Source organism: Temnothorax nylanderi, unplaced genomic scaffold, assembly GCF_030848795.1.
Source record: "Temnothorax nylanderi isolate EJ_2023f unplaced genomic scaffold, tnyl_v1.0 TNYL_tig0020_pilon, whole genome shotgun sequence".
NCBI classification, from domain to species: Eukaryota; Metazoa; Arthropoda; class Insecta; order Hymenoptera; family Formicidae; genus Temnothorax; species Temnothorax nylanderi.
The window spans coordinates 1,210,656-1,234,281 of record NW_027249082.1 but is presented as its reverse complement, the minus strand read 5'-3'; the positions used below and the strand labels follow the sequence as shown (position 1 = coordinate 1,234,281).

General features: G+C 45.3%; 1 protein-coding gene across 6 annotated transcripts in view; it reads left to right on the top strand.

Annotated features, from left to right (window-relative positions):
* Qin (tudor domain-containing protein qin) overlaps positions 1 to 23,626 on the top strand; it is a 150,718-nt gene that overhangs the window by 53,795 nt on the left and 73,297 nt on the right. The gene's annotated exons all lie outside the window — the stretch shown is intronic.

Here is a 23,626-nt window from a genome sequence, read left to right as displayed (position 1 = left end):
CCTGGTGTGTACCCATTCCTCATTCCTGCGTCTCCTCTCTCTCTCTCTCTCTCTCTCTCTCTCTCTCTCTCTCTCTCTCTGCTCGACACAGGGCTATTAAATTTGGAAACTCTATACCTCCGACAGCGCGTTCACGTACACACGTACGTGTCGCTCGCCGGCGTTGCGTTTTCGTTCTGCCGCGCGTCGGCTCAAACCTACCGCGTTTTATAAGCGCATCAAAGTTAATGGCGCTCCCTCTGCAATTCCGCGTGAAGCGCATCCCTCCAGTCCGCGTCCCCTCCGGTTACTCCCCCCCCGGTGTGGGGATTCGTGCCTGCGCCCGCGACAGTCGGCACCCCCTTCGTCGCGCAGGGAGGGCTGCAGGTGCCAAGATCGTATTTTTGTTTACAATCCTCGACGAATCTGTACTTCGTACGTACGTGGAATATGACCGTGGCACTGTTTCGACCCGGGCGATATCGCGGTAACGACGCCAACGGCTGCGCGCATCTTGCATCCACGTATACAAATGCGATGCATAAAAGATCGCTGTAATTCAGTCGGCTCCTCTTCGGCTCCTCTTCGCCTCCGCGTCCTTCCGGATTTTACTGCTTGGCGCGCGGGAGAAAAGGGACGACTGTATTAAAAGCTGCCTCCGACGTCGCAGGCAAGCGCGAAACGAGGTTTCATTGGCACTCTCGGGGCGTTCGCGAGACGCTCCGATTTATGAGTTACGTGTCACGTTATATTATCATCGATCTTTGTGCAGAATCACCCTTTCCCGAGGGATGGTTTTTTTTTCCGAGAATTGAGGAGAAAGAGCACCGCGACTGTGATTAATGGCGCGCTCGCGTGTCTCCGCGAGCGTCAATTCGCTCGTTTCGCCCGTTTAAATGAAGTTTCGATGTTCGCGATGTCGAGCCACGGGAACACCCGACACGTAACGTTGCGTTGCGATAATCAGGTATCACCGTGAATTCGCGCCCATTACACATTACGCCGTCTGTCTGTAACGCCGGCCGATTATTGCCGGTAACTCAGCGTGATAATCCGTGTTTAGTGCGCGTTCGTGCTATCTGATGCAGAGCGATCGTTGCGTCGCGTCGCGTGTGCGTGCGTGATTATAATTCAACTTGGCTATCGCTTTCGATCGGGACACGTTTGTACGAGCGCCGTTGTCCCTCCCACGCGTATCGAAGCTACAGGAAGAAGAAAAGCGGCCGAACATATGGAATTAGGTACACGATAAGATACATGTATGGCAAATATTTGTAACGGCTTATACTCTTCTATGATTCTAGCGCGTAAAGCTGATTGTCGAATCGCGATGTCTGCAAAATTAACGTTGAATTCATCGGTGCTTTCCATAAATGAAATGCATACAATAGTCAATAAGCATCACTATTAATTAACCATTATCAGAAATCAATTAGCTGAAATATTTTATAAAATTATAGCTTAATTGCCAATTAGGCTTTGCTCTTACCGATACAACGGATGATGGAACGGCTTGTATCTAAAAATTTAATTATTTTCGTCGCTTGATGTTATATGCACATTAATACGAGTGATATCTTGTTAAAACATTTTGATTAATAGTAAGAAGAAGATATTTTTTGTCGAAATATGGAATTGTCCCCGAATTATTCGAGAAATACAAGTTGTTCAAAGTAAACGCAGTTTATCGAGAGACACACGTACACATAGCCTTTCTCGTACTTTTCAAAAATAAATTATAGTCCGGGTACTTTGTTACTTGCAGAATATTAGAACGCATCGGAGCGTAGTTTTTCTTGCACATAACATATTTATGCATGATGTTACACGCCTAGATGCACGCCGAGAAAGCTCACCGTGACAGCGTTGCAACTCGCGAGGATCATACGCGGACAACGGATTTACACCTTCGCGTTATGCGGGTGTTGAAGCCGCGCTTTAACGCCCACGTTGCCAAACGTCAAATCCCGAGTGTCATTCTCGCGGCCGTCGGTTTAAACGCGCGGGCTAGATTTTATTCGGCTTTCAGCCGGTCGATCGATCAGTCCGTTCGTTCTTCGCTTCTAACCGAGTGAGTACACGCGTGAAAATGCACAATTTTAGACACGAGTGTCCCTGACGTATAGATCGAATTTACAAACGCGCTTGCGAGGCGAATGGCGTGGACGAGTGAAGAAGATTTCACCTTTCGTTCAGTCTCCGATTTTCATTATTTCATCTCGACTGTGACATTCATTCCCGCTCGTTCGATCCTATACCTCCCGCTTCTTGACTCTGAAAAGTTTTTTTTTCCATCTGCGACCTTCCCGCAGAAGAGAATCTATCGCCATCACGTGTGTACGTTTCATAACCGACTCGCAGGGGGGGATATAATTGGGTCGCAGTGTTCTCTCGCTGGCCAACTCTTATCATCTGGTAGAATTACTCGTTCCTGCATGGTTTTTCGTTCCGTGCACTTTTTTTGACTCGTCGCCTGATTTGTTCGCCTCGTTAGCACAAAGAGGATACTTACACGAACCTCATAGCGAGATTTTATTCAACAACTTTTTTAGTATTCAACTCTTGATATTCCCGCATTTTTGCCGAGTCATTAAGAATCAGTTTATCTATCTTCGATACGAGTATCAAAGATAATAGCGGTGAGAGGAGCAGGAGATCGAGTTAAATGCAAATTATATTTGTTAAATAACGAAATAACAAAGTATCCTGAATTATCTCCATATACCGTACTGTTCTTCATAACTATATTTTATAATACTATTTCAGAATCTTTGTTATACTGTAACATTTGCTACACTGCGAAAAAATAAACCAACACGTGGGATTTTCGATTTTGATTCGAGCAGAAGTCTACATTACGTCGATTTTCATCGTCGATCTCGTTTAATGCAACGCGCAAAAATGCAATATACGCATTCCAATCGGGTGAAATTTCATTCCATGCATTATGCCGAATTCGAATTATAATATATTTTTTACCTCTAAAATGTCGTTTTAATTACCCGCGAGATAGAGAGGGGGAGAGTGGAGAGCCCGCATTCATTTTTATGTCGCGTTAATTCTCACGACGGTATTCCGAGCGTAGCGAGACGAAAGAGAGAGAGAGAGAGAGAGAGAAACAGGATCGCGCTCACGTACCGTGATACGTGCATAAACCATAGCCTCGTTATTCCCACCTTCAATATCCCATCGTGCGCTGAGACACATTCCATCTCAAACTCGACCCTACAGCGAAGTAAAACAGATTTTACGTTTCTCCGAGAGCATTGAGTGCGGGAGCATACGTGCTCTAGGCTCGACGCTATTATTTAAGGAGTCTCTTCGCCGGTATGTATACTATTTATGGTATAACTACGGCGTACGCAACCACGGCCGCCGTCGCGGCTCCCGGGCGAACCGATTTGCGAAACTTCTCCCGCGCGTATGTAGAATGCGGAGGCTCCGCGCGTTCAACGATAAACGGCGGATAAACGCTACATTTCACCGCGCCGGTGTTTTACAAGAATTCTCTTATGTTACCGTGAGCAACGAGCCTCGCCACCGTAACGGACAACGAAATAAGCACGCGGGTGGGGGGGGGGAGAGGAAGCGTACGCCGGTGTTCCACCGCGTCTCATGTTTCTCTCCTCTCATCCGGAGAGCGTTCTCCTTATAGGTCAGCCGCGCATAATGCAACCGTGCGCGCGCTATCAGTTTCCTCATCCCTTTTTATTGGAGCACGAGAAAAGTTGTGCGTGTGTGTGAATGTGTGCGCGCGTGCGCGACATGCAGGCGAACACACCCGGTGAAGGTGCACGCGCATCGGGGGGAATAGCTGCATATACGGCCCGTCGGATGTGCACGCCGCGCACGCCGCCGATGCAAAGGCGACCCGGGAAAAGTGATGGTGTTCTATTTACGAGGCGCGTCGCCGAGACACGCCGGCCGATCGAGAGTCGATCTGCACGAGCAACCGATTAAGGTGGTTTGTTGCACGAGCGCGAACGGGCGACGGGAAGAGAGAAATGTTTATTCTATCGAGAGCAGCGTTTGTTCTCGCCTTCGGGCAAGGCAGGCCTTCTAAAAGCGATTTAAAAGGCGCATGAAAAGGAAATACTAAGGATATAATTGCGTATCTGTCGCATATAAATCGACACTAATTGAAACGAATTAGAGTCAAAATGTAGAGCAAAAAAATAAATTACAGAATGATAGACAAAACATATTTAGATCGAGGCAAGTGGTACAATATGTCGAAGAGCAAATTAAAAGAGATGCCACGTACGTGTAATATAATGTAGCGTATAGAAAGTTCTTTTTTTTCCCTTTAGAAACTACTTAGGTCCTCGGATTTAATTATGATAGCGTAAAGAGGAGAGCGCTGGGAAGTGAATGCACGGCGTAGAGAAAGGGAGAGGACGCGGGAATTGGAGCAAACACAAGTTTGGTCAGTCGAGGCTAAATTTATTTGCGATGTAAGGTGGAGTTTTCGTAAGAAGTACACAACGTCGAGAAAGCATAAAATGAAGTAAGTGGCGAGGAGAGATGGGAGGGGAATCGAAGGCCAGAAAAGGAGCACTGTGTCTTGGCCAAGAGTAAGCGGTTGTACCTTCTAAAGCGGGACGAAAAAGGATGAATAATGCAGTAGGCGCGAGTTCCGTACGTCCGTAATTATTAGAAACCTATCGACGCGGCGTGTCTTAATCGTCGTTTTACGACGGAAGGTCGGCGAGTCCCGCGACGAAAGCAGCTGGATACTTAAAATAATTTATAGTGACATTGATAGCCTAGCAAACATACCTAGTGCTCTACGAGATATTCTGAGTAACGGCGCACTTTCGTTCAAAAAATTATAGGATATAAAGAGACGTCTCTCTGATTTCATCGAATTCATTAATCACGTTCAGGGTATCTTCGAACAAGTAGAATGGGGACAAAAGAATTCCGCGGATCGTCGGTTCCGCCGGAAGCAAAGCTGGACGTGATAACGATCGCGAGGAGTGCCGCGTAAAAAGTCACGTTTCGCCGTATTTCGGGGCGAAAAACGGACGGACGGAAAATGAAGCGCGTTTGCCCGGGCGTCGTTGCCGCGACCTTAATTAATCTGTCCGCGTAGCCGCATGCCGTCAGCCCTCGTACAAACGGGACACGATGACGCGCGCGTATATAGCTCGTGGGAAAGGAACTTACTTCGCCGGAGCGCAGGTTCGTAGGGTACCCGCCTTCCTCTCGCTCCTCCCCTCTCTTACTAATCTACCTTCGACAACCCTGCGGTGGGAAGTTTGATCGACTAAATTGCCGGCGGACTGTCAGCAACACCGACCGTTCTTCGAGAGTCCTCTCGCTTATGCGCCTCCGTGAAAATTGCGGCAACTTCGAGAGGGATCTTGCGAGCAAATCCGATTTCGCGGTTGCGATCTCGCCGTTGATTCGCTCACAGGCAGGCGACATGTACCTTAGGTAGGTCAAGTAAAAAGGTCGGAACAGTCTCCCGAACTCGGGAGAAAATCGAACTTTGTGCTGTCAGAAACAGCGCGGCCTCTTTCCTCCTTGCACTCATTGTCAGATTAAAAAATTCGCAATTACCACGCTTATGGAAAGCTGCAACTTTTCGCTCAGTAGAAAAGTTATTTCGATAAACTGTTTGAAACTGAAAGAGGACTATCACTAGGGAAGTTAAGAAGGGTCAGAACAATTTCGATATGTGCATAGAAAATAGAAATTTATTGCGAGATGAAACGAGTTACAACTCAAAACTGTGTACGTAGTTTCCTAAACGCTAATTAAATCACGCTCGCATAAAGATTTTACTCGCCAGCGGTATCCGTTTATATCTGCCTATATTGCATAGCTGTGTATTTAAGTTGAAATTTACTTATGCGCCCCGTACTCCCCCTCGGCGTATACGTCTAATCAACGGTGCTTCATCCCTGTGGTTGAACGAAGTTTGGCTCTTGAGGAAGATGGTAGGCAGCACAGCCTTAAGGAACACGCCACTCGCAGCAACTCCGAGACCTAATTTAATCGCCACGGTACGAGCTGTCCGATCTCCGCGAGCTCCACGCTTCGCGCGTCAATGTGAATGTAACTATAACTATATCACTTCTTCCGCCTCTCACTTTCGGACGCGATCTAAGATTTCCTAATTCCTCTTCGATCCACCGACTTTTCTTTCTCTCTCTCTTTCTCTCTCTCTCTTAGATCTGTAAAAATGTTATATAAAAATTAATATTGTTTTTTTTCTCCATTCATATAAGTGGAATGTTATAAATTGTATTCTAAATCATTGTTTTATTTAAAGTCTTGGCGCATTACCATATTTGTAATTTAGAAAGGAGTAGCGCGTTGCTAAATCAGATTTAGTTGGTCAGTCGTCAATGCAATTACCTGGCCCAGGTGTCTGTCCGCCACTTGCCGCGTCTGACCACTCGGGCCATTTTCACTGACGTAACGCGCCCTTTCGTATCTCACTCTCGTTACCGCAGAAATCGCTAAAAATATTCGCTCGCGTTGCGGTTGATCAAGTTTTTGCACCGACTCACCATCGCCACGGTTGTGCAATCGACGGACGATGCCGCCGCGTTCCACGCCGGCTCGAAAGTCATCGTTGAACGTACCTATGCGAAAGTGAACGTGCGTGCGTGCGTACGTCCGCTCATCGTCGTGGTATCCTCGTTATTACGTGTGCCCCGCGTTTTTGCGAAGTCGATATATCTCGACGCGCGTTTAGCCATCCGCGTGGAAATTACCCGTACGTCTCGGTGCGACAGAATGACGGAAGTCGTCATTCTATCGCGACGCACGTATGCTTATGTCGTCCGACATCCCGCGTTCTCCGCGTGCCAATTAAAAGTTTGAGCAATTTCGTCTTCGATGCGCCTCGCGCCCGCGGGGGAGCGCGTCTCTTCTTTAACTTCTCGTTCGGAGAGTTATCCGATGACAAGGCGGAACATTTTCCTTGACACCAGAGCGCGTCGGATCCGGTCGCGGGTATCGAGGAGGAATTCTCTTCCACCTTTCTCTTCTCAAGAGGCGAACTTGCGCGACGGCACAAGCGCGTTGTGCGACTATTTTCGGAGCGTGAGAATGCAAAAGTCTAATTAACTGGAATAGAGGCGACAGGCGACCTTGGCTATTCTCCGGCGGCGAATTTATCGCGTACGAGCGATCGGAGAACGCACGGCGCCAGCACGCGAGATATCACAATGTCGCACGTTCTCTCTCCCTCTCGTTTTCGCCGTGCGTGTCGGTAGGCACCACCCATCGGCTTACACCTTTCGGTTAGCCTCGTAAATTTCAACGAACCAGATTGCACCGCGAGAAAACACCACCAACGTACATTTCGTGCACGTTGCATCGGCGACAAGGAGATTTATATAACTATCGGATAATTTTTGTTCCTCGCAAGAGAGCAAGTATTGTTACATAAGATATTTCTTAAGAAGGAGCGCGTGGTATCAGTTGCATGTTATTCCTTGATTAATTTGCGGCTGTCGAAGCAGATTGAAGCGAACTAAGAGTACGTGTCTAAAGTTTCTCGGGAAGCTTATATATTGAAGCTGGTATAAAGGCATCGGAATTATTCTGAACGCCGTGCGTTCCAACGTTACGTATTAATTTCTCGAGGAGAGATCCTGATGAACTAGAGGCTACGTTACTCGAACGTCTTATAAATATTTTATTGAAAAGGCTTAAACTTTGGCGCACCGATATTCTTATCGGTCGACTCGGGTCTTATACCAAAAGTATGAAAAAATTGTATAACATTATTAGAGACAAAAAATATAACTTGCGTTATTGGAGGAAGCCAAAAAAGTTTGACTATTAATTTGGTTAGGCAAATGTAAGCAAAGTAGCAACCCACATTCGAGTGATTAATTTCTCGGAACACATTTTGCTCGCCGATTGCGCGCACAGTTCTAGCTTTGCGCAAAAATATATTGTTTTAAGCCAGAACCGGTGCACTTTATGAGAATCCGGGGGCGAAAAAAAAAATTTCGCCGAAAATCCGACAGTTTCTGGCGCGTTTACCAGGGACATCGCGCGGGAAAAATCATGTTTTATCGGCTCCGTGCGTCATCCGCTGTTTGTTTATTCCTCTTTTTTTTCATTTCTGACAAAATGATACGGATGCCGATACAAGAAGTTTTTCGAAGCTGCCGGGCGCGACGATACTCTCGTTTTTACGGCAAAACCCCGGAGGGCGAGCTAACAGGAGAAACGCCGCCAACGGCGGGGAGAGACGGGGTAAACGGTCCGTTGGATTTACTAATTAAAAATGGAAATTAAAAAGCTCGGCAGAGAAAGAGAGAGATGGAGAAACTTGCCGAGAGAGCCGGACTGAAACTGAGCGTGTGCGAGCGAGCGGTGCGCGGGTCACGGAAGCTCCCCGCGATCATATATCCGGCCTGGTTTTGCGACCACGAAATTAAGTACGCGAGGAAGCACATCGTTGGTCTCGCGTGTGAGACACACGATGATTCCTGAATAAGAGACTGCATCACGTTCCGCGGCGATGTAATATAACCGATCGACGTCGACGGACGCTCCCCGACGACCATTTCGCGACGCTATACATAATTGCGTTACTATAAGTGCGCATGAATAAATTATTTATATCCGCCTTTGCCTGGCATGGTGTGTACGAAGACTCCTCGTCGGTTTCGCGGAGCTCTCGGGTATCTTAATCTTCCTGCGGCCGCTTTAATGGAACGCTCGATGAAACTCCGGGGAGCACTCCATATTCCGTGCTCCAGAAAGCGTCGATGGGTTTCGCGGTCTCGGAAATCCCCCTTGCCTCCCGGAATTCCCTGATATTTCGGAAATTTTACTTGGCGGTAAAATTCGAGAATTAGATTCGCCCCGCGTTTTCTCTCTCTCTTTTTTTTTTAGAACGTCATTTTTCGGGCACGTTTTTCGCGAGAAACTTTTATTCGTGCTTTTATAAATTTTTTCGCCTCTCTCTCTCTCCGGGCGAAGGGGGTGAGGGGGATATGTACCGTGTGCCGTATGCGGCTTTCGTTGAAAAAGCGAAAAGCGGGCGATCGCGTAGCAACGGATGATCCGCTAAAACTGCTGTATGACGAACCATAATTCTGCCTGATCAAATATGCATGGGATTTGTTGTGCAGCACGATCCCGTGACGTGACGATACCGTGCGCGGCCGGCTAACGTTTCCTCTTTTCTCGTTCGCGCCTTCGCTCTCTGTTTAGTGGCGTTTCCGCACTCCGCGTGCTCCCTCGTCCACCCTCTGGCTTTCCTGTATTTGCTTTAATTCATTGTTTATCTGTTAAATGTGCGATAAACAGCGGATCTGGGCGAGCGCGGCCGATAACGGTAGCTTCATTGCGGTGCGATTCATCAATTCTCACAGCCAAAGTTACGAAAACAGAGCCCTCCCTCACGAATTTCGCTTGTTCGGATATAGTTAATCAATAAAAAGAGAAAAAAAAGAACGTTAAACCATACCTATTAATCGGCTTGCGCGCCATGCGCGAGACATCGTCAGGACACATGCATCGCGTGTTAAAAAGCACCGTGTGATTCGTAATATCGCATGCGATTCCATGCGGCGCGCATTCCTGATTTCTTTCGGGCGGGATAATTATTTTCCCATATTTCGGGATTTTCGGGATAGTTTAGCGCCGACACATACCACGATCGGCGGCCCCGCGTTAGTAGATATTCCGCCTGAATATTCCGAGTATTTGATTGCTTTTCCCCCGTTTGACGTGACGATTCATTCGGGAAAGATAAATCCGCTTTTGCAATTCGCGTAATTATTAATGTTCTCCATTAGGTGTTATCTCGGCGAGAAAAGATATATAAGAGAGAAATATACGCGCGTGTTTTGTCTCTGAGAAATCACGAGAAATTACCGCTCGCCGGCGTTGTAACGAGCATTATTTCGACATTGAGCACATTTTTATAATGTAGCGCATTTCTCGTTAAATGACAAACGTACTCTCCAATATTTCAGCGATCAAGCCGCGTGTTGTTGATAAACTTTAGCACGAATTAACATTTATTAAGCAACTCGTCGCTTCTACGCGGCGAGGACTGATGAACTGAGCAACTTTATTCACGTGAATTATTATTTTACGACTAATTAAATAAGCGAGGAGTAGATAGTCGCGTGTAAAACTGCTGTTTGCGTCCGCTTTAAATACCAATTAAATGTCAAAGTGAAACTTCATCGAAGGAATCGAAGATTTAAAATGCAAGCCTTCGTCAGCTTCTTCGGCCTTTCAGTCATCCTCTTCGCTTTTATAATCAGACCACTCGTGTCGCGCGTAACGCAACGGGATGAATAATTCGATTCGCTGCGAGTTCCTTCGTAAACGAACGTTTTAGAATGCACCATCGACGTAGACCGAGTTTATTGAAGCGGAAACGCGCGCGGAAGAGGGAAACGCGATTCACGCGGATGCAAGTGCCGTACGCACAATTACCCCCTTGTCCTGAAAAGAAGGTACACATTTGGTGCGCGCGAGATGAAAATAGCGGCGTGAAAATTTAATCCGCGCGTAATGCACTGCGAAATCGCGAGCGCGAGCGCGCGAAACTGCCGCGCCCGTTTCTTGTCCCGTAAAGTAAATTGACAAACCAAACGATGTTCCTCGAGAGAGTCCGCGTGTCCTGGAAAGGATTACGAAGGATCTGAGGGAGAGAAAGAGAGAGAGAGAGGAAGACGAGTGATGATGCATTCGGGACATTCTCCCATGTCGTCTTGTCGCCCGGGCTGCGGTCGCCCCCCCCCCCCCCCGCGTCTTATTGTTAAACCGCAAGCGGCGTTTATTCGGCGTCGCGCGGAGTTACGCGAGGGTATTTATTCGCATTAAAATTACATTAGACGGGCAGCGCGGCGGAGAGAGTCACCCGCGCCCAACCCGACCGAAATCTCCCCGGGATTCCACGCAGTTCCGAGACGCGGCGGTGTCTCGCTAATTAACCATCTGTCACCTCCTCTCCGAGACGCGGCGGATGCGACCTTACAACCTTACCCCAGACGAGGTTCGGCTAACTTCTCGACAAACCCTGCCGTCCTTCCGACACCGAGCCTGTAACGCTCTCGCGACCTCGTCGCTCGTTTCTCTACCCTCCCCTCGACAACTAACCATTTACGGTAATCATGGCGAAGAACACAAGCGAGAATATCTGTTCGCGCGGCGCGAATCTCGATGATAAAGATCCACCGACACGCTTGGCAACGTTGCTCCGGCAACTTGGTCTTCCTCTTCTTTTCGTCGGAAAAAAAGGAATTCCTGCGATACACTTCCCCGGGCGTTTATTCAACGTCAAAGGAGCCGTGAGCACGCAAGAATTTCTCTCGAAGCTGTGAAAATGTGATTTTTCTGTGTATAGCACGGGCGGATGTTTCAAATGCAACGAAAAATCGGCCAGTATAGTTATTGCTATTTTTAATCAGACTGTATATATACATTCTGCAAAAGCACATTGCATGTGATTTCCGTTTTTCAGCTAGAAATTCTTTACCGTGCAATTTTCACTGGTTTGGAAGAATCTACGAAATGCGAGATTCGAGAAAATTGAGACTGATCGATGTTTAACTTCCTCGTCGCGGACGTAAAGGAACGTGGGATAACTATTCCGCGATCTACGAGGGGGAAAAAACTGAAAAGTGATCCGCGGTAAAAGCGAAAAAGGGGAGAATAATCTGGGAGAATTGAAATACGCAGCCCCGACTACGTAAGCTCAATGTTTCTGAAATCTCATTTTCTCGAATCCGGGCTGATGAGTCGTAACCAACCCCCCGATCATTATCCGTAATGTCATTGACCCCTTCGCGAAAAGAGGGTGATGGCCGAGTCGCGAGTTCGCTCTCGTTGGATGCGTTCGACCGGCGGCGAGCGGTGGGAGGGATCTCATTTACGAGTGCCGCGTTTATCCGACGATAATCGCGACTTACTCCTCAGCGCAGCCGCCACTCGGCCAAACCCCCGGATATCTCGCGAACCGTAGCTGGCACCCTCTAATTAGCCGTCCGTCACCCTCCGACCGTTCCGGCTTACGCGCCTCTTCACACGCAACAGGGAGAAACTCTTTCACCTCCGGAACTCCCGACATCCCGCAAGCTCGAATCTTCCCAACCTGCGGTCAGTTCGTCGACGGAGAATAAAGACGAACTCTGCACTCACACATATACATTCTATTTACACTCGCGTTTCGAGATTCTGTAATCAACTGTAGGAATATATATTCCTTTGAATCTAAATGGAAATCGAGAATCTAGATTTCATATTGAAAGGCAAACTCATACAAAATATCTGTCACTGTATTCCTTTTCTCGAGCGTTCATAATTACAGAAGCGTACCGATAAAAAGAAATTTTAATTACATATAATCGACGTAACATTTTTAATGCGTAGCACAGTTGTGCTTAAAATTCGAGAGTGTAACGCGCGATATATGAGAATAAGAATTTTTTCTATGTAATTTCTCTTCTCTCTCTTTCTCTTTGCGGTCTCATTCCGGATATAACAACGCGTCCACGTAGTAGTGCGTCGCGCTTATTGTATCTCCTTTTTAATCCCGTCGTCCTCTCCGCTCCGACCCTTGTTCGCTATCGCTTTATTCAGCACGCGATACGTGCAATTGAAACCAGACACATATGCATATGTAGGTACGCGAGGGACGAGAGAAGGACTTGCATCCGTGCGCCGGCAACGGCAAAACGCTTCGTGCATGATTCTCCGTCGCCGTTGTAATTTTCAATCGTGCATTTCATCGTAATTTATAGGTGCGCGGCCGCGAGATCGATTAACTTATTGCGCTCTCTGAGTTTTTTAAATTTTCTCGCGCGATACGCTGTTATCGATTATAGAGTTCTTTAACAATAACGATAACTGCGCGCGCGTTAATTACGAGATTAATTCGTGTAATTATATTGCGCATATTGATAGATTTTTTTTATACTTTACTTGCTTAATAAAAGATTGTGAAATAGTAAAATTATTTTTTCTCTCTGCAAATACAAAATGTTAAATGAAAAAAAGAAAAACATTTTTGCACACGGTACCGTGACCGATTTTAATCGTCAGATAAAATGATGCACGCAACACGCGGTATACGGTATGTTTTTTTGAAATTGAACTACAGAATCGCGCGATGCTATTTGTAGGTTGGGAATGGCGCAGGAAAGTGCCGACGAAATAAAGACTAATCTAATAAAAATAAATAAATAAAAAAGCGATGAAAGAGCTACGTTTTGGGAAGCATAGTGTTTGATTCGGCAGATAGTATTGGGTTAAGCCGCGTTATTTTTCAGGAACGATAGGAATTGCACAAATGTTTGCGAAAGCGTTATAATACGAAAGCGAATATAAACGTCAAATCGTTCAATAAATGACGCTTCGATAGGCTAAAAAATCTATGGATTTTTGCCCTAACAGGAGTTGGTCGAAGGGATTAAATTTGCGAAGCGAGATAAACCGGACAATACGTGCACGCGTTCGTGCGTGAATGCGTTTCGTATGCATCGCACTAAATCGGAAAATAACAAGATCTTTTGAAAGTTCTGTTTGATCCGGTGTGGAAGAAACCAGCTCGCGAATACGCTCCTTTACCTTTTTATAGAACGCGATTCGTTTTCCGCTATTCTTTTTCATCCGCGTATAAATACATTATGAACCGTAGGATTAAAAATGGAAAAAGAGGAGACTTAATGGAGGAGACAGGACGGAATACGCAGAATTATATCTCTCGGAGTCGCAAATGTATAAAACGAGAGCCGCGCGTGTAATCTGGCTGATATGGATTTATGTTTTCCATCGACACGCAGCTGAGTGCTTGCAATGTGATGAAAACATATAATATGTACTACATACGGGGGAGGGGGAGAATATACTCAGCATTAAATTTATGACCGTCCATTCTCCCACGGCCGGGGAGGGCTATATTTTTCAAACAATTTTTTTCTACAAGTTCAAAAGGCGAGCACATGCGGCTCGGCGCGCGAGTGTATTCGCGATTGTTGCCAAGTCTCTCGAACATGGTACCGCCCATCGACAATTTCTGCTCGACGAGATATCCGAGCGTTGGTCATTAAAATTACAAGTGACTCGGTAGATCCGCGGGAGACAACGAGGGTACGAGTGTAATAAAAGTTATCAGATCCACGTCAGGCCGCGTCGTCGCTGAAATCGATAATGCTACCGCGCCCCGTGAAAGAGGCAGGTAGATTAAGTGGCATTTACAGAAATTCAATCTTCGAGTTATGAGTCTCTAATCTTTAACACATCAAAAATATATTATTCCTAGGAATTCGCGCGTTGCATCTTATTTCATCAAAAAGTAACTAAAACGAATATTTATTTTTTGAGAAACTCAAGACGTAAGGTTGTGTAAAACAAAGAAAAAACAACATAAGGAATCGTTGAATAATTTCAGATTATTTCCGGATTTTGAAGATTAGGAACTCGAATTCTCAGTCCCTCTCTTTTTATCTACTCGTTATTTCTTTCTTTCTTTTTTTAAAATAAAGTAATATTGAAGCTGTAGCGACATTATATTTTCCCCTTCGTCCGCGCGAGCGTATAATCCAATTAGAGCGTCGAAAAAATTAATATCCTACCGCTCGCGCGTGACTATATCAGTCATAGACGAGTGCGGCGGAGCGGAAGTGCCCGATAAAATAATCCTTTGCTGCGTGCTGTGCATCGCGCGTGCAATGTAACGAAATAATAACTATATATTCGCATCGGAAAAGTTCGACCGTCGCACACTCGACGCTGCCGTGCGGCATCTATTCGATATATCGCTGCAATCTGCCCACGCTATCGTCACCTCGCACCCACCGCACTCGCGAGAATGCGTCTGTCTGATGGGAGGGAGAATGTAAACGAGTCGTGGAGAGACTGGAGAGAGCGGACGAAAGAGAGGGCGACAGTAGAAAAACGAGGGTTCAAGTGAGGAAATATAACAGTCGACGAGTTTGTAGGGTAAAAGTAAAAGAGGATACCCGTTATCGCGCTAGAACCAGGAGAAAAACAAGTAATTTTACTAGTCAGCAACATTTTCGAGAGATGTGACCGCTTAACATTTAATTAACATTTAATTAAGAAGCGAATCGGTAAATGCAAGTAATCCTGATGTGTTACGTATTAAAAGTCTACGCGAAGATTTATTGGCATGTGAACAAGTGCAATTACGGAGGATGTACAGCGATCCTAAAGAACTGAAGTTCTAAATATTCCGAACAATCAATATTTTTAAACACTTAGGAATCTGTATAATTCTGTACGTTCTACATTCTATGTGTTTTTTTATTTCCTCGCTCGAATTTCTTTTTCTGTATGTACAAGTACGCGGAGCGGTGTGTATTTTAACCCTAACTTAGGCAACAGATTTCCGTATCTCCCTTCTTACCAAAGTTGCGAAATACCCAAGGCAATCGTGGACTCCAAGGACCCGTACTTGGATCGTGCGGGTTCGAAACTCGCCTGCACTGGACACGGGAGCGTTTATTCGCATGGGACTTTAGTTATGCAGATTTTAACACGAATACTCTCTTAACCGATTGGTCGGCGGGCAATGTCGTTATCATTCCTACTCGCAAGTAGACGAGATAATCTCGTCCGATCACGAATGCGTCTTCCTGTATAAATTAGTTTGTTGATGCAATTGCGAAACTTTGTCGACGCTTAAAAAGTTGTTCATATCATATGCGAATTTCTTTTGTGTCTTCATGAATCAGCATCGTTTTTAATAATTACGTTCGTACCTCTCAGTTATTAAGCTCCATGAAATCTTCATTTACAGCGTAATCTAATTATAGACAGGCTGTTAAATTTATCCCTATCGCACGCGGAGATTTATTTACTGGCTGCGCAGAGTGCGCCGCTTAGAATCGATTGTTATATCGTTTCGCTGCGTCGGACCGCGTCGGATTTATTTCCGGTTAGATAACTGTGCAGGCAGCATGCAGCCACCACCCCTGTAATGGCACGACGCAACGATAGCATAATAATCGCGCTGGTGAATTTGTAGTGATCTTTATTTCAAAAGAGTGCGTTTAAAAGAGAGAGAGAGAGAGAGAGAGAGAAGAGTTCACGGTTTACAAGATAAAGGGAAGGAAAGACTGAAGCGAGAAACGCAACATCGTGGAGCGGTGCCATGTGAGAATGCGAACGAAAGATTGCCATATTCGGATACTCTTTAGTAAGCAAACAAATATTCAACGGTCCAGAACAGGATTCTGCCTCTGTCTCTCTGTCTCTCTTTCTTCTCTCTGATGCAGCAGCCGCGTACATGCAGTACAAACATATGTATCACGCGCGGACAAGATGCACCCGATGCGTTCCCGCGAAGCGTGTACGCACAGAGCCAGCGTCGGGAGGTTGCGGGGTGGTAACATCGGATGAAATCAGAGAAACACATGTTCGGCGAGGAGGGAAACGGGTCCCGACGTGCTCACAAACGTTTGAATGCGATTAAGCCGGTGGAGCAGCAACGGCAACACTAACCGACAACGAACGACACTATCATTTCTCTCTCTGCTCTCTTCGCGCTTCGCGTTTCCTCTCTCATCTCTCTTTCCCTCTGGTCCCGGTCCTTTTCTCCCGATCTTGTCCGGTGCGCCTCTCGCGCTTGTTTAAAGATCCTAAACTCTCACTCTTATCTAGTTCAACGATGCGACAAGGCGAGTATCGATATCTTCATATTTTGAATATAAATCATTGGGACTTTTATCTCTTTTTCGAAACCAATTAAGTTTCAAAAAGTAGGAAAAGTCACGCGCTTTTACTCACTTTCACCGTATTTGTTTACGTGCAAATAGTCCTGTACTTTCGTGACACTTCTCACACTTTATGGGATATTCGAACACGTCGAAATTTTATGTTACAAAGAAAGCAACCCAGTGGCGTATGTCGGCCAACCTTGTTCGACGGGCTTTCTCTTCCCATCTCGCGAGAATTCGATGATCATCATGCACAAGTAACGAACAAGAGGCTCTTTCATTTAGACACCCAACTTTTCTCAAGGTCTTGCAGTCCGCTTTTTTCTCGTCTTCGTCCGATCAGTGCCATCATTCCTCTTTGACTGCGTAAACTATTTGAATTGTAAATGTGGAGTTTTATTTTTTCTCACACTCCGAATCACGATCGTTGCTACGTTCTACGGAAATATACGTGAGCAGGTTCTTGCGTGTAGGACTTTAAAAATTACCCGACATTAAGAATGAACATAAATTCAAGGAGTTCAGGATTCTTAGTTATTTTAAAACGTTACGCATTCGTATAAATTAATATTATTCTTTTGATGAAAGATGATACAATCCAAGGGAATTTCCTAAAATATATTTAAACACTTATGAAATAATACCGAAGTGAATATAATGAAAAATCCCATTCTATTTATTAATCTCTGTGATAAAAAGTTCTCGATCGTTTTTTCGATGTTACACGCTCGATGTTACCGTAAATTTTCCATAACAGTGCAAGCACGATGGACAGGCAGCGACGCATAAAAATAGAATTTCGAAAGTCAAATCGAAAGCCGAAATCCATTGGAATAACTGTGAATAATCAAGCACGCGGGTATACGCGACCATTTCGCGGGGTTTGCAGTTTGATGCAGCCGCATTGTGTGCACTGCCCGAGAGCAATATATCAGCGAGAAAAAATACTGCCGGATTAATCATAAACCATGGTGATTTTTTAGCTGCGGGGATTATTTATAACACGCTCAAGCACGACTCTTCGCAATATATGTTTGTTTGACGATGTATCTAGCAACCAGCGCACCAGCTATTGTTATACATAAATCCATATTTGTTACATAGAACTATTAGTATAAAAGATCAAATTGGTGAAACTTTTCATATAAAACAATACATATATTTTCCATACACAAATAAATGAATATTTTTAATACAATCAAAGATAAACTTGTCGCGTGTAAAATCATTTAACAATTTTTATACCATAATTTTTTATCCTTCAGACCTTGAATTACGAAGAATAATATTTTAATTAATTCTTGCAAGTTCTTGGCAGATGCAATCCGCGTTAATTATATTTTAATTCCTCTATTGATAATTATATCAGATATTCCGATCCCCACTTCGTAATAGGTATCGTATATAATTAATATTTATTACAATTAGAAATCTCGATAAATTTAATAGAAAGCTAGTCGATGTAAATGGTTACAAGACACGAGCGACTCCAATGCCTGGCACCAGAGCTTCACTGTCGATTGTATTCGGGCATCGAAATCTCCAACGCCAGTCCAACTGCCATTTGACTCTGTTGTTCAATTGTTAGCGATATTGAGTCTATTCCTATCGCCGCGAAATTTCATGTCCTTCTGCAGGAAACTTATTAAACATAAAACTTTAATCCTTTAAAAATCTATGATAACTTTTACTTCGAACTCTGTTTAGCATTAACAGCTAATTGTTATCAACTAATCACAATATCGCACAATTGTTAGATATCTAAATTCCTACACTTGTAAGGATACGGATATACATTATCCCACGTTAATGACCTATTACATCAATGATTGCATAATGCATCGCGGAGGGGAATATATTAAATGTTACAATAACGAGAGCGTGAAGTACTCGACTCACTCACACGCCTCGAATACATTCCTCGATTAAATGTCAGTCGTTATTTATTTTGGCAGATTATGCCTTTGAAATCGAGTTCCATCAATATTTATATAACGTGAGGCAAAATGAATGATCGTACAGAAAAATAAGTGGGCAATAAGTTTGCGCGCGTCAGCCTTTCACCGCGTAAGCAATTACTGTTCAATAAGTATCTAATTAATTATTTAATTAATGGAACGACACAACCAGCATGCGAATCTGCGTGAATAATTAAACGAATAAAATTCAATTTGCATTTGGCTCGACCTAGCGTCATCGTCGGTTGCATAAACTATTGCGCCACTCAGCGATTATCCCCCGCACACGAAAACATTGTTTACTTCATAACTAATATGTGCGGGAAAGCGTAATTTGCGTCAGTATCAATATTTGCTTTTCGCGAACACTTTGTACGTTATAAAACATCATAATGTTTCGTGATCAAAGAGCCCTTGCGTAATTGTTTCACGGACCTTTTATTAATCCCATACCCTTCATTAATGCCGTTCCTCCTCGTTTTCTTCGCACATATTGCATACGATAACGCATCGCCGCGATAAGGTATAATGTTCGCTCGTATCGATATCGACGAGAAAAGGGGGATGCGGCGACGGCGCGGTGGCGGGGTCAGCGGGCGGACGAACCGGGTGAGAGGGATTGGTTGCGCGTCCAGCCGATCGGGGATTTTGCTCTCGACCCGCACTCGAAACACGCGAAATATCATCGACGTCTGTGCCTCGCGGGCCTGTCGCGTCATTGGTCGTCGAAAATTAACATGCGAACGACCAGGAAATATCGCGCGAATTAAAAAACCGGATGAAATGGGGAGAAAACGCACGAGCGAGCGAGCGAACGGGCGGACGGTCGATCGGTCGGTCGGGGGCGAGAATAAAAATCGGAGGGTGCGCCTCTTCGTGCGTTTCGCTCTTTTTTTTTCCATCCCGCTCGAACCTAGGAAGGCCGGTGGCGGTTCTGTGTGTTTTCGTCCCTCTCCGCGTATCACGTTCGTCCGTTTTTGCACGTGGAATCACGTCGATCATCCCACTGCCGTTAGGGTTTCTACTTGCGCGCCCGGAATACTCGTCGGGAATTCGCGAAATTCGTTTTAATTGCGCGAGCCGCTTCTCCTCCGTGTTTCTTATCGCATTTCATGCCTCCGCCGCGTTCGCTCGTATCATAATCATTTTGCGGCGTTCGTTCACCCCTTGGAGCAGTAGCGTAGTAAGGGTGGCGGAGGGGGCGATCCACCGTCTTAGCAGGGACGTTAATTCAGTAGTACAATACTCGTTACAAGCAGAAATTTGGGAGATTTGTTTGTGACGGAGGACGAAAGGCCAAAAATAATCTCAGCTGCGAAAGATAAAAGAGCAGCAATTAAAGTCGTAAAATTGTTAGTTTTTATGGCCAACTCTTTATGAGTTTATGGCTAAAGGAAACATTAGTCTGGTGGTTGCTATTAATAGTGTTGTAAAGAAGACACGGAGAGAGAAAGGAGATCGCCCCGGGCGCTGTCTTCTTTTACTACGTCACTGCCTCGGAGTGACCCGGCTTCTCCATCTTTCGCATGATTACAGGGATTTTGCAGTATTTAGTAATCATATAACGATGCTCTCTCTATATTTTTTTCTAATAAAATAATATATCTTTTTTTTTTAGTGTGAATACTTCTAATGATACTGTTCTTTCTGTTTCAGGTAAGAGACAATAATCTAAATCAGTCTTCGTTCGGTGAGTGACATCTATTTCTATTGTCTGCGCATGTTTTTTCAATATATTTACATCTTTCTCATCATTTAATCACTCTCGTTATTACATCGAAAAATGTAATGGGAGTTATTTTAATTTATTCGGATGAATTTATGCGTTAATCGATTACGGCAGCATCATTTGCTTGTTATTCTCGTAAGCCTGGCGTGTTAACATCATGTTGCATCAGGTTCCACGTAACATACGCGATTGAACAATTGGTCAGTTTAATCCTTCGTGACGAGCGAGAACGTTGCTGCAACCAGCGTAAATACGGTATATATTCGAAATACTCTGTCATTGTAGAAGAGCCCCTGAAAATCCATGCTGTTTTCCCGGGGAAAGGGGTTGTTCTCTGCACTTGATCGGAAAGTACTTATTCATGCATTTGTACTTTTATTGTACACATATCCTGAAGGACTAGTTTAGCTGTACATAAGGCTAAATATTAATCGGAATTTGTTGCAGTCTCTGCTTTAAAAAATGGATGAAAATAGTATAAGTTAAATTTGATTTAGAATTACAAAAGATGTCGTTAGAAACTTTCTTAGACGTCGCTCTTGAGTCATATCGATTTATATTTATTATCAGTATTATGATTTATTTCATGATTGGTATCATGAGCCCTAGACATATACTTAGCTTTTTAATGCAAGATCAGCATTGTATCTCGCCATGGCGGAAATATATTAAATAACGAGCGGCCGGGGAAACGCTCCATTAATAAGACAGGGTGTACACGTAGCGTTTGACTGTAGCCAGCTCGGAAAACTCTTTGACGTTGCTTATCGGCGGTGCCGACGAGTGGCCTCCGGGGCAAGTAATCGGCGATACAAAATGAAAAACGCTGATAATTTAAGCGTGGGGCCCTCCGCTCGGTCGATCGAGACGGCGAGGGGAATGGACAGAACAATAGAAAGAGAGAGAGAGAGAGAGATGGGCGGAATAATCCAGGGCGTTATTTTATTCGTTGCTGCGGCGCAGTCGATGCACAAAGTTTTCATAAACGTTGCTCGTGGGCACGTTGAATGCGCGCGTCTCTCTCTCTTTCCTCTCTCTTCTCTCCTCTGGCCTCGCGAGAGAGCTCTTCTGCTTCCTCTCTCGCTCGCAGCATGCGGCAGACAACGGTTAATCAATGGGCTTCAAGCGCAGGCTCGCATCCCGGGATCTTTCCTGATGGACAGCGGCAACAGCAGCAACAACACGCGCCCACCCGGGGGAGGGTGAGGGAAAGGAGCGAGAGAGGGAAAGAGCGAAACAAAGGGGAGGAAAGAGGAGGGCGCATCGAGAATTAGATGAAGAGAGGAGGGATGAAACGAAGATAGAGGGAGAGCGAGAGTGGGCGAGAGCGCCGCGGGCGTGTAAAACTAGCGAACAATTTAAACTCCCCTTTCAAGTCGCGGCTTTGTTTATGCGGACGAAAATAATTCGTCCGTGTGTCCGTCTCTTCGTCCGACGTGGGCGCGAAAATAAACGCGGATATACATATTGCACGCGCGTGAATTCGCGTATGCATATAGCGAACGTTGCCCATATCTATAATTTGGGAAACAGTTTAACAGGGAATTCGGCGCAAAATTGAAACTTTGAAAGATTAACTCGAACGGTACACGAATTTATTTTTACTTGGTCACTCGAAAATCGTCCGATGAGTGTCCCATCCGTTAAGAATCGCGATCGGTCCACGGGATGATTTTGCGAAGCAAAATGTTTAGTTATCAGAAAATTCCGTAGTTGAGCATTTTGAGTCCTCGTGAAACTTACGGCGTACTTAATAGCACGGGCGAAAGACAGAAATAAACGCTATACCGGCGTCGCACATCGAATGCAACGCCGCAAAATGACGTTAACGTTGCGGCGAACAATCGGTAAGGAAGTTAGAACGGGGAAAGGCCCTTCTCTCTACGAAATTAGTCTCGAATCGCGCAGCCTGTCGGTTTCACCGTCAAGTAAGAGAATTACTTTTGAACTCGCAGACCGATAAAACAGGCCCTCTCTCATTCGCCACCGCGCGACTCGATTCTACTCGACTCGCCTCGGCACGGCGGGACTTAAAAACTTTCCGCACTCTCTTACTCTCGTAAATGAGAGAGCCACCTGGACGCTCGGTTTTATGGTCCATTTGCATCCGGCTTTAAAAGTGCCGTCAAAAGAATCTTGCAATTAAAAAGGCACGGTCGTGGCGCATCTTCGGGAATATCACCCGGCCGTCGTTTTTCGGCAGCGTCAATTCGCGAAATTCCCGTCCGTCTCTCTCGTAGCCTGCGGGAAATAGCAGGAATCCCTCTCGATCTCGTGACGTTCGAAAAATCGTTAACTCCGTCCGTTAAAACAATTGCCAATTAGCCGTTTTTCGATTATCGAAGCGTCGCGCTTGTGACAGCGGACAGCATATTAGTTTTGCGATGTTGAATACGGATCATATCGCTCTATCGATACGCCGAGTTTTTTTCCGGCATGGAAAAGATTTCAAATCGGCATATAGCGCATTTCCAGACACGTCGAACAGCCGTTAGAACGGAGCTCGCCCGCAAAATTGGACGAATCACGGGGAAGGGTGGGAGAAATGAACGGACGGACGGACGGACGACATTGCACACACGTACTGCATTCGCACGAAATGAGGGTGAGAAGAAAAATGCAAGGAGAGGGACGGGAGAGGGGGCAAAACTTCCAGCGAGATTGGATCCCTGAAAGTAGTTCGTGCTGGCTCCACCTGATTACCAGTTTCGCTGATGGATTCTTAGACCCCTTTGGAGAGCTGCCCCTCACACTCGGTCCTCGTTATCGTTCTCTCGCTTTGCCGATCCGCGATTGTCCACCCTCCTCGAAAATCGCTCTAAGCGCTCCCCAATACCAGCCGATCGCGCTTTATGGTCGGTTCTCTTTTAATAAATCGATGATTTCGTACACCGGTGTACCTTCCGCCGAATGAGAGTTGCACGTGATAGTGCACGAGACGCAAGAATCTATTGCATCTGCGAATTGCGTACAATCCAAGCACGGAATATCGGTATAGATTGAACCGAAAGCTTCCCGAAGTATAGAATAATATTTTTCGATCAACGTTTACGCGAGTGAATTTTCTATAACGTTGAAAAATATCGATCTAGGAAAACACTTGCGATAAGAAATATTGCGATATCTACAACAAGTTACGTTAGAAACTCAAAGGGTGTAATGATTGCGTAATTGCGAAGATGTTTGTTAGGTAGACGTGACGAACGTGAGCCACGCAATTCGAAACGAATCTAATAACAATCGGAGGAGGGAAGGGAGAAAGAGAATGAAATTAAAACAGA